At 34.0% G+C, this 12,705-nt stretch overlaps 1 long non-coding RNA gene across 1 annotated transcript; it reads right to left on the minus strand.

The window, feature by feature from the left end:
• Nucleotides 1-3,302: 3,302 nt before the first annotated feature.
• LOC139431159 (uncharacterized) lies at nt 3,303-5,167 on the minus strand. The gene is made up of 4 exons (XR_011641463.1): nt 4,504-5,167; nt 4,313-4,451; nt 3,682-4,261; nt 3,303-3,600 (listed from the first exon to the last, which is right to left on the minus strand). It is a non-coding gene; the product is annotated as an uncharacterized lncRNA (long non-coding RNA).
• Nucleotides 5,168-12,705: the final 7,538 nt, after the last annotated feature.

Genomic DNA, 12,705 nt, shown 5'->3' on the forward strand with positions numbered 1-12,705 from the left:
CAGCTTACTTACGTTATCAAAATCAAGATGAACTCATTAAAACTTATTTCATCGGTGGAAAGTCCCGCATTGCCCCATTGAAAACTATTTCTATACCCAGATTGGAACTATGCGGAGCTACGCTTCTTGTTGATTTCCTATTAATCATTAAAAACACCATAGCGTCTGTAATTACAATCGATTCCATAACCGCTTGGTCGGATTCTCAGGTTGTATTATCCTGGATCAAATCCTCTCCTCATAAATGGAAGGTATTTGTTGCTAACTTGGAAATATGTTCCGTCATCGCAGAATCCAGCAGACTGTGCTTCTCGTGGTCTGTATCCAAATCAACTTTTAAATGCTAATATTTAGTGGAACGGTCCTGAATGGCTTTCCCAACAATACAATAATTGGCCAAACCAACAACTTAACAAATCTGATAAAGAGGTTAATAAAGAGAAACGAGCAATAATAAATTGTACCACAGATGTATCTACCAATATACTAGACGAATTGCTAAACAAATTTTCTCAAATTTATTATCGGCAGCTCGCTCCGTTCATGGATAGAGATGGGTTGCTCAGGGTGGATGGTCGATTACGTTGTGCTGAAATACCATTCGAGCATAAACATCAATTATTATTACCGAAAAATTGTCGATTAACACAACTAATAATTGAAGAAACACATCATAAATTTATACATCCTGGTCTTCGAACTTTATCATCATTAACTGGTGTGAAGTTATCCATAAATCCCAGCCATAAACTAATAACTCCGTAACCAATACGATTTGGGTTACCAAATTCACACACAGGTCACTGTTACCCTGAAAAACAGCTTACAACCCCACTTGGTAAAAAAAAATTTTTTCAACCCCCACCCCCGAAAAAGGGATGTTTTCGCCCTGATGGGCACCTCCGAATTAAACCAAATTCTACCACATAATAGAACACAGTTCTTGTTGTACAAAAAAGTTAAAAAAAACATAAAATATCATTTTTCAAAAACGCTATTGAAGGAAAAATGGAAGTGGACTCCGTCGTAGGGATGTTTCAACGATCCGAAGAAAAACATAATTTGAAGTACTCTTTTTACGTAGGAGATGGAGACAGCAAAACCTTCAAAGGTATTATGGACGCTCAGCCGTATGACAGTGTAATAGAAACTAAAAAAGAATGCGTCGATCACGTTCAGAAACGAATGGGCACACGGTTACGAAATCTAAAAAGAAACAACCGCGGATTAGGAGGCAAAGGAAAATTAACAGGAAAATTAATTGATGAACTTTCCTTATATTATGGATTGGCTATTCGCAGAAATTGCGATTCCGTGAAGGACATGAAAAAAGAGATCTGGGCTACTTTGTATCATAAAATTTCAACAGATGAAACTCCAAATCATGACAATGGTCCAGTTGGTGCTGACTCGTGGTGTTCCTGGAAAAAAGCGTACGCTTTGTCAGAAATCGATGAGTACACTCACAAGCCAGCAATCGGCAATGATGTTTTCAACGCAGTGAAACCTGCGTAAGAAGAACTATCAAGGGAAGATCTTTTGACAAGATGTTTAGGGGGATATACGCAAAACAGCAATGAAAGTTACAACGCCGCGTTATGGTCTATCGCACCAAAAACAATTCATAGTGGCAAGAAAGTGGTTGACATTGCGTCTGATATAGCTGCTTGCAATTTTAATAACAGTCTTACAAGCATTATGGAAATAGTGCAAGCACTGAAATTAACAATTGGAAGATCGTGCTTCGACTTTTGTCATGAAACGGATTTAAATCGCATTGCTCGCGCTGAGCGCTCCATGACTGCTGAGGCTAAAGAATCTCGTAGAAGCCTACTGTCAGACAGAAAAGCTGCAGAAGATGAAAATAAGCTTCAGGAAGGACAGCTGTATGGTGCAGGAATCGCTGTTAAAAATATACAATTTTTTACATTCGAAAACTTTAAACGCGTTTGTCTGGAAACTACATTTTTCAAATCTGTGCACACGATAACTTCCACATTTTCAACGGATTTTCAAGATTTTTTTTTTCAAAAGTTTGTATTATCTTATTCTAGGTAAGTACGTAGCCGTTTTTCGATATGTCTCAGATTCTCTGTTTTACAACCATTTTTATGTAAGTCTCGATTGGCACACGCGACATTCGCATACTAATAACGTTAGGAACAAATGTTTACGAATTAAGATGTAATGAATGTAAACATTTTTACATAGGCCAAACTGGTAGAAGCCTTAAAACCAGAATCAAAGGACACTTTACCAAAGAGTCTTCCACCGTCTTTAAGCATTTAAAGAATAACAACCATAAATCTTCTTTAGAAAACGCCAAACTTCTCAAGAAAATTAAAAAATCCAGAGAACTGGACCTCTACGAGTAATATTTTATACATATTAATAATAAAAATGATAATGATTTGCTATTAAATGACATAACAGAATTCAACAAATATAGAAACTTTCTTAAATTTATCTAATAGTTCCGCATATTAACTGTATGATAATTTTTCTGTACCATTTCACGGATTTTCGTAAACTATAATACGAAAACATTTGGTTCGGTAAGTCAACACCCTTTTTTGCATCATTATAAAAGAAAACAGTATCAGGCTTTAACTTATTATTTTTTATTTGAATAAATGTACCGTGATATAAGTAGGTACAACTTAGGTGCACTATACTTATACTAGACATACCGCTAACAAACGTTGTTATGTTTGTTGTACTAACGTTATTAAATAGCCTTATTACTCTTAACCTACTTAATATTAATAACATTTACTATTAGTCATAACTTACACCTTCCCCGCTAAATATTTAAAAAAAATATTGTTTTGTTTATATAATAATTTTTTTTTCTTCTTTCTAAAGTGGTACCGTTTAATTTGTGCAGTGATAAATCACCGTGACAGGTTCTTAAAAAAAGGGACTGCTCGGTTATGTAACCTTCGTTATGTAACCGCCTACTCCCAGCAGGGTCTATAAGGCACAGTTTAATATAGAAATTTTTGTTTTACCGAGATTCAAATTTTTCAGTCATATATATAAAACACTTCTTCTCAGTGGTAATTTGTTTTATTTTTTATAAAATTAAAACATTATTTTATAAAAAATAAAACAAATTACCACTGAGAAGAGGTGTTTTATATTTATATATATGACTGAAAGCTATAATATTTACAAATATTTACATTTCTTTTAATATTACTTTGGAAAATGGAAGTATTATTATGTATATGTTATAATGATAAGACACTATTATCCTCCTTAAATTAAAAATAAACCAATTAAAAACATTTATCAATAATCTAAAAACTCTTAAACAAATCACACTTAAACATTGATATAAATACAAGAGTTAAACAACTCTATTGTCAATCTAATAACACTGATATTTATTTAAAAAAAACAACAATTACTAATATGCACCTTCGTCATCATCATCACCTTCTTCTTCCAAATGAATTATCAAGGGTTGTATATTGCTACCATACATACTATCCATCATCCACATTTCTTCTTCCTTTTTCTTTACATATTCAATCGACTTCTTCCAATCTTCTGTACTGACGTGGGTTAATGCCTCATGGAACAATTTCAAAACATCTGAAATTTTAAAAGTATTATTAGCGCGAGCAGCATATCCTTTTATTTGAGCCCATATGAGCTCTATTGGGTTTAACTCACAGTGATACGGAGGCAATAGCAAAACGAAGCATGAACTATTTTTTACTAATTCATCTACTACATACGACGTTGACGTTGCGTTTTCTTTAACAAGACGTACTAGATCACTTTTCAAGGTGTTTTCTTCGTACGAAACATGCTGTGATATGGGGCATTGTCCATTACAATTACCGCATTCTCCTTCAACTTCGCAAATATGCTGACAAACCATTCTTCAAAATGCGTTGAATTCATTTCAATCGTGATAATCTCCAGATTTTTTTGATCGGAAGACCAACTGTCCATCTTCAACACATCCCTCTTCACTTCCGATATAGACGATAATTAGCCGTTTTCCTTTCCCGGGTGGACTCCTTAAACCTGTGGACGAACCATCTACAAAAGCTTGTCTGGCCGAATTAACTGACATATCTGTCCGAACCTTACCCACAGTGTGTCCTGCGTTAATCCAAGTTTCGTCCATGTTATATATCGGTCTTCCTTCTTGTCGAAAGTCGCGTATTTGTTGAAGGTAATGTCGCCGCCAAGAAATAATTTCATCTTTCTCCACCATTATTGCATTTTTCCCCTTTTAACATACCTATAAGAAATGTATTAGATTTTTATTTACTGCAGATTTTAAAACATTTACCTAAAATTCATTTCATGCAATAGCGTACTTAAAGAGGTTCTTTTAACAAAAATGCATTTTAAGAGTCGGCAAATCTTCGTTACTTTCAATATCTGCTACGAATTTCTGTGGTGTCGAATTTACCGTTGGACATATGTTCCTAAAAAAGTAAGAATGAATTATTCTACGAATAATACCTTTTTGGTCCTCACAAATTTTGTGCAAGACTCCCTGCATTGCTCTATGGTATTTCATCGAGGGTAAAACGTGACCATTTTCGTCGACTTCCCTTCAAATATTATAAACGGTCCTCTCCGACACATTTACAAAAATGCAGCAAAATAATTATTTATTGTAATACCGTGCTATCAATTACATTTGCAATTGGAGTATGATATGATTTCTAAATATTATATTATCCATTTTGGGTTAATCCCATTGAAATGTTAAATGAATAATTTGATGATGAAATGAATAAAATTTATTCCTCTTAGTCCTACCCCAATCGCAAATTGAATTGGAAGCACGAAGCGATATACAATATAGTTACCTGCGGCTTTTACAGTAAATTGTACGCTATTTACTGTTGATGTTGGATGTTCTTCCTGGTGGGTCCTGAAAATATTTTAAAATTCTTACTTTCTCTTCTACGCATAACTTACCACGTTTTCTCTTCGGAGTATCCATAATAGTATTAAACGGTTCTTTTCGATGACGTTCCGACTTGATCTTAATAAAGACAAATATTCAATATGGCTTGATTTTCCTTGCTGACCATTGTGTTGTAATTCGGAATAAAGATATACTAACGTGCACTTAAACAATGGACTTTATTTATTGCTAATTGCGCCTTGACCGGTTTCGCCCTTTTAAGGCACCTTCAGAAGTATGTATTCTTAAAAAATAAACTACATGTCTGGTTATAATTAAAAACTTACGTCAAATTATCGAATATTTGAAAACTTGTTGAGTTGTTTCGTAGAAAACATTGTTACATTCCAAAAATGTATGTATGTTTTATTTGTTTAATGTTTGTAACTTGTCTTATCTTAGAGTATTTTGAGTTGCATAAATTCCTATTTTTTTAAATTTTTATTTACATTTTATCACTTAAGTATAACTGTGGGAAAAGTGATTTTCTTTTACGGATTATCCGGATTTAAGCGTATTTCTTATTATTTTCTACATTTTACTCTGGTCTAAAACCTCGACCACCTGAGGTAAATTTTCTAAGGTTTCCTTTATTAATTCTTACACCCTTTCACTTTCATCCTTCACCTTTCAACCATTCAGCCACCCTTTCACCTATTCATTCATCTCAACTATCCTAGAACTACAAAAAAAAATCCTAAAACTATTCTTCAATTTTTTTATTTCTTTGGTTTCTTTATCCAGGTTTTTATTACGGACAGCAATTTTCAATAACTTTTATTCCTGGGGGAAAATATTTTGATCCGAAATCTCTTCGGGAACCTTACCCTTCTGGTACGGACTTCTTTCCGAGAGGACTTTCTTGTTGAAAATTAGTAACATCTACCTCATTGGGACGATCCGACCAAATATCTTTTTTTTCCTGATCCTACCAGAAGTGTTGCTGAAGAAAAATCAACTTGGTATCATCTGCGTAACTCCAATGGACTAAAGAAAGGTCACATAAAACCAACTTTATTCACAGGAAGAATCTTCGAGTATTTTCTTTGGTCTTTAATGTTTAAAGTAGCGATAGGTAAGAGAATGTTGTGTTTATCCTCCTCAATAGAATATTGATTTTCATTGTAGGACGTTCCAACATGAATACTAGGTGTGCTTGAAGGTTTAAGGTGTAATAAAGTATGGTAATGCTGTTTGCATGTGTGACATTGATGTGTAGATTTACATTGATGTGTTGTATGCCTTTTACTTAAACTAAAATGACATCGAAATAAATTACATCGATAAATAGGATGATTTTCTTTGTATGAAAGATATTGGAAATTGACAGAATTGGAAGATCCTTGTTCAATTTTTAAATTTACATATTTATTGCTTATATTTTTTTTGAACGGCTCTGGGAAGTTTTATCATTTGATGTTAAAAGTACTGTCTCTAAAGCTTTTGCATTCTTTTCTAGAAACGCAATCAGTTGCTTATATGTCGGGATCTCAAATTCCGAATGTTCGGCTTCAAAAGTAGCTTTAATAGAAGAATTAATTTTCTGAAGTAACAAGTTAAATAATAGAAAATCCCATTGATCTACGGGAAAGCCCAATGTACGAAAACCTTCTACATTTTCTTGAAAGATATCTATAAGGGAACGAAAACCCTTAGGAGAATCCTCCTTCAGAGGTTTTAGATTAGTGACTTCCTTGAAGTAAAGCGTCGCCAAATGGCGTTTGTTCTGATAACGTCCCTTTAATGTATTATAGGCGATATTATAATTGGCTTCCGTTACCGGAAATCCTTTCAACAGATTAAAGGCTTCTCCAGTTAACGATGTGAGTAGATACTGACATTTTGCAATAGGAGATAGTGACTGGTTTTCATGTACCATGGTTCTGAATAGATCGAAAAACGTGTGCCAATTTTTATATATTCCATCAAAAATTGGAATTTGAAGTTTAGTCAATTTGTATTTACTGGGGAGAGAACATTTGCTGATGTAGCTGGTTCTGATAATTGGTGAAGTAAGGCTTTAATTTCATAATATTCTAAATCCACTTGTTTACGAATGGCATCTTGAGCGTTGAACTTGGCTTCATTACAGAGACGAATGATTGAATTGTGTGCCGTTTGAAAATTACCGTAAATCGTGGAAACATCGCTTGCTCTTTCAGAAAAAATTTGATTTTTCATAGGATTAACAGGATTGGAAGGTAAGGCATGTCCGAATGTGAGTGTTTCAGAAATTTGATTAATAAAAGTAGTACGTTTTAGGATTAATTTCGCAAGTTTGTCAGCCATGATTAAACCCAAATAGACAAGTTTCAAAAAAAAAATGAAACAAATGAAATAAGAAACTAAAAGAGGATGCTTCCAAAGGGAAGAGAGAAACCGAAAAAAAAAAGAAATAAAAATAAATTCCACTATGAATGAATCCAGTGAGTGAAAATCGTAAAGAAAAAATATAAATGATTAAAAAAGGATCGCGATTAATTTCGCTATAGAAACGAAAAAAGAGGAAAATAAATTAAATTCGTTCAAAAAAACTAAAAGAAAAGTGAAAATTCTTGGAAAAGGTAAAATAACGCAAATGTATTTTTGAAAAATGATGAAGAATCGCGTATTCGGATTCTTAAAATAGCGTAAGTATCCGAAAATATTTTCGAAAATGACTAAAATTAGCCGTAACCAGTTTTTTAGGTACCAGATGTGCACCAAGATAGGTTTTGGTGAATCGAAGACAGTGAAGAAACGTGGTTTTGAAAAGGACGAATGACACCAGATGGTGAAAAATGGATTCGATCCCGTAAAATAAAAATTTGGATGAAAATGTGGGCGAAAATCTGAACCAAAGAGACCAAATTCCGGATGGATCCGCCTCGAAGGACCAATAATGAACGCGCGGCAATAAGCCGGGCTCTAAAGAAGGGTGCTGGTTGCAATAATGATGATCGTAAAAAAAGACCAAATAAATATAATTTTAATAATTCTTACTCTATTGTGATTTCCCACCCACCATACAGAATATAAATGTGATATTTTAGATTTATAGCACTAGCCGTGTATTATAAAATCGCGTGAATCAAACTTATGAGCGTTACAGAACGAATGATTGATACGGAATAATTTTTAATCTTGCGGACCCAGTCGAAATACGGAGTGCATTAACAAGGCGTAAAATAGTATGGGTTGCCGCGTTAACACTAACTAAAACTCATATTCGAGAACGTACTGACGATTTCGGCAAATTATACCAAGAAGTATACACGCGAATCAAATCAGCATCACAGCGAGCTGGTGATCACTATAATTTGCGACATCGAGTAGTGAACTACGAACCGGGAACTATAGTTTGAAGACGGAATTTTGCGTTATCGGACTTGGTAAAGGGAATTACGGCGAAAATGTTAACAAAATACATAGGGCCTTATCGAGTTCGAAAGAAATTGTCCCTAGACAGTTATATTTTAGAGGATATGGAGGGAAATGAAATGCAGGGTCACTGGCATGTTTCTCATTTAAAACCCAAAAACATACAGTAGTTAGTTAAAATAAAAAAATATATATATATATTCACTTATCACGGCTTATTCTAATAGACCTTAAAGAGTATTGAGTATTGTGTAAGACAGTGTTGTGTTCCTTTTCCTTAACCCATCTTAGGATTTCATTAGTAAGAAATTTCCTGGGGAAAATTATTTTAGGGGGAATGAGAGGTGTTGTTACATTCCAAAAATTTATGTATGTTTTATTTGTTTAATGTTTGTGACTTGTCTTATCTTAGAGTATTTTGAGTTGCATAAATTCGTATTTGATTTAATTTTTCTTGTTAATATTTTTTAAAATTTTTATTTACATTTTGTTTATATAATAAATTTTCTTTCAGCAACATTTTCTTGATTTCCCAAAATTTTTCCTTTTCCATTTCTTTATTTCTAAAACATCCTACAATTTTCTTATTTTCTTCTTCTCTTTATGAGAGAGTGCTGCGAAATTTTGTTTTCGCGCAGGTGTGGTTTTTTGTATTTCATTTGTCTATAAAAGACTTTTCAAAAATCTTTCCTGTCTCTTTGATCAACGAGATTTCGAGTACGTATATATATTTCATTAATTTACACCACCGACACCTTGTTTTTGGATAACATCCCATATTTTACTTGATGTTTTTAAGTAACAGAGCTCCAATCAAAGCTGCTTTTTTATCAAACCACTTTATTTTATGAGGGCTCTTTAAACAAAGAAGAGATTTGTTTAATACCTAATAAATGAGAAACGTATATCTTGTTGAAAAAGTGTTAAAGAGAATAAAGAATAAGGTGTCTGTTAAGTGGGTAGGATTGGGTTCATCCCATAACAGTTGGACACCTAAAGACAATCGTTTATTTACTTTAATTTAAAATATTTTATTGAAACACGAAAGACGTTGGTTTGCGATTGTGATAACGTCATAGTTCTTACCTATTACATATTTGTCCAGAAACTTTTGATAAGATGTGTTTTGCATGGTGCATTGGACGTTACTTAACCTCAGTGATTTAATAAAAACTGTTTAATTTGCAATTTATGTAACAATAATACCTACTATTTCTAGAAACTTTTTTATACGAAGGTAATTTGTACTTCAGTTAACTTCGTAAACTCCACGCATCGACAAATGAATGGCATTGTCTCGTCGTCTCAGTGTTTTGGGCTTCTGTGAATTTAAACCGAAAAAGAATTTATCCGAACTTCAGTTGGATTTACCTCAGCTCATTCTACATGCGAAGCATCTTTTTTCTCAGCGTTTTTGCCTACCCGGCTCGCTAAGAATATTGCCGATCAACAAATTTTTGAAGTTACATGATCAATGTTTAGTCTATAAAGATTTAGTGTAAACCGAAGCCTGCTCATATAATTGAATTTGTAAAAAAGTACCACAAATGTTAAAGTTTATTTGTTTAATCGCGTATAAACTTTTAAGGTGTAATTTTTATTATAATAAATTGGGTTGATTGGGGGAAATTAAATTCTATTATTTCCGATATATTCCTAATTTCCTGCGTGTGCGCGTCGTGAGGCATGTTTTTAAGCGTTCAACGTCTATCTTTCATCAGGCAAATTTAAATTAAAAAAAAATATATATATAATACAGCGCCATCTATCGTTCATCAGGTAAATTTAAATTTTAAAAATATAACACCGCCATCTATTGCCCATCAGGTAAATTTAAAATTTGAAATTATAACAGCGCCATCTATCGCCCATCAGGTAAATTTAAATTTTAAAATTATAACAGCGCCATCTATTACCCATCAGGTAAACAACCCCTTTTTTAGCAATCAACAACTTATCCATTTAGCGATTTGGGATTCCATGTTCATCGTATTGTTGTTAAGACTTAAACACGAGAGATACAATAAACTTTTCACATCAAGTGTTAAGATTTATTTCAAATTATCAGTTTTAGGGTTTAAAATTAATAGCAGTTAAGTACACAATTTTATTTTTAATTTTGGTTAAGTCGAGAACAACTTTTTGTGTTCCCAAAAAGGTATAAAATAGCCTGTGCGCTCAAAATGTAGAGCCCGTCTTTCGATATTTTTCACGTCATACCAGTCATATACATAATATAGAAAAACTTCGCAAATTTCACAAACTGTTAAATATCTCAATCAACTCCTTATAAACAAGTGTAAAATAAATAAAATAAAGAATAATTTAAATACAATAAAAGAAGTGTGTTTGAATCAGCGCATTCCAGAAATAATAAGTAACATCAAGCAATCACACACAAAGTTACACCCAAAGTTTTTAAAATCAAGATACCGAAAATATTTAAACACCAACAACTAGATATTGAAATGAAACTTATAAAAAAGAACCTTAGGATACAATACAAGAAACTGTCGGGGGTCGATTCCGTCCTAAAACTAATCCACAGAAAACTTTCATCTATACTGCATTTTCTTGAATATGAGGAACTAACACGTAAGTTAAAAAGCAGAAAACAGCAAAAACTCACAAGGTTAAAGACAAAAACTACCACATGTCACAACAAAATAATAATAAAAAAACCTACAACAACAATAATTTACAAAGCAAGAATGTATTAGGACATAACTCTTCACATGTTAAACTAAATGACCCCAACCGAGCTGGTGTCTCTTCTAATGGGACTTTCATAATAAAGAAAATAAATGAAACAAAACCCTCTGAAAAGATAACCTTACATAGTCTTAATAATTTTAACTTTGCTCCCAGGTACATAAACCTTAGCAACATCACCCTCACCAATAAAGACATAGAACTTTGCAACCTTAACCCTAGGATGCAAAGACCGATCCTCTCAGGCCCGGCGAGATTTTAGTTACTCATAATTTGGTATAATTGAAGAATAGAATTTTTACCGGTGTGAAATCGCTCAAATAATGCGTTAAAAATAAAAAAAAAAGCGCGGAAAAGTGAAAAACATACCGAAAAATGAGTTTGAAATTTCGATGTGCCGTCACGTTTTGTGACGTCATCAACCATGCTCTAACACCACTGCTAATTCCAATCGTTTCTTTGTTTTTCACAACCAATCACAGTGGCGTATCCAAAGAGCATCCTAATTTCTTATATAAAATTACAATTATAAAATTACGAACTGAAAAATTATTGAAATAATCGAAATAATATTCGGAAATGTTCGGTGCTAATCGGCCGCTGGTCCGATCTGTGCACGTTCATTGTGTCAACTGTCAACTGATTTCGACAAAGGTTGTTAGTAAACAAACTGCGTGTTGCGTGGGCTTCAAATTCCGACTAAGTAAGGTAAGTTCTTAGTTACTTATAGTACTTTTCGGTACTATATAAACTGTTTTCGTTTTTTTAAATTTACTTGCGTGTTTAACATGGCTGAGGTAAGTTGGATATTTTGATCATAATATTAGATATAATTTTATTGTTTTTTAGAGTACTGAATTCTGCATGTTTCCACTGCGTTTGGTTGAAGGAGAGGAGTTAGTGAATCGTCTGAGGGAATGGGGTTTCATTCCCAATGAAGGCGATTACAAGTGCCCGAAATGTGAGTGTCCGCTAGTCTTACAACAACAGGCTAGAGCAATTGATGGATATTTGTGGGTATGCAACGGACGTGTTTCCATTAGGAAACAGAAAAAGCAAAAGTGTGGTACGACTGTATCGTTTCAAACCGATACATTTTTTGCACAGTCTATGTTGAAAATATCCCAAATTTTAGGTTTCATCTTTTTGTGGGTGGAGAAAGCTAATCTTGCACTTATCGCAAAGCTAACCAATATGTCCTTAAGAACTGCGGTCGACTGGGCATCATTCTGTCGGGAGGTCGTACTGGATAAATACCTGGTGCACCCGGAGATGTTAGGCGGTCCGGACTCTGTCGTCGAGATTGACGAAAGTAAATTTGACCAGCGAAAATATCACCGTGGACACCGCGTTGAGGGCCAATGGGTTTTTGGCGGATACGAACGTGGAACAGGGCGCGTGTTCATGGAAATCGTAGAGGACAGATCAGCGGATACCCTTCTCCCCATCATCAAAAAATGGATACGGCAAGGTACCACCATAACATCCGATTATTGGAGGGCCTACGATTGTTTGGACATGGGGGTACGTGCATTTAAAAGTTAACCATTCGATTAATTTTGTAGACCCCGAAACAGGCGCGCATACTAACGTCATAGAGAGTACGTGGCGACATGCTAAGGGTAGTTTGTCCTCCTCAGGCCGGACGAAGACCCATCTGCCCGGTAATCTTGCGAGATATATGTTTCTTA

The sequence above is a fragment of the Onthophagus taurus genome, chromosome 8 (genome assembly GCF_036711975.1).
Source record: "Onthophagus taurus isolate NC chromosome 8, IU_Otau_3.0, whole genome shotgun sequence".
Classification (NCBI taxonomy): domain Eukaryota; kingdom Metazoa; phylum Arthropoda; class Insecta; order Coleoptera; family Scarabaeidae; genus Onthophagus; species Onthophagus taurus.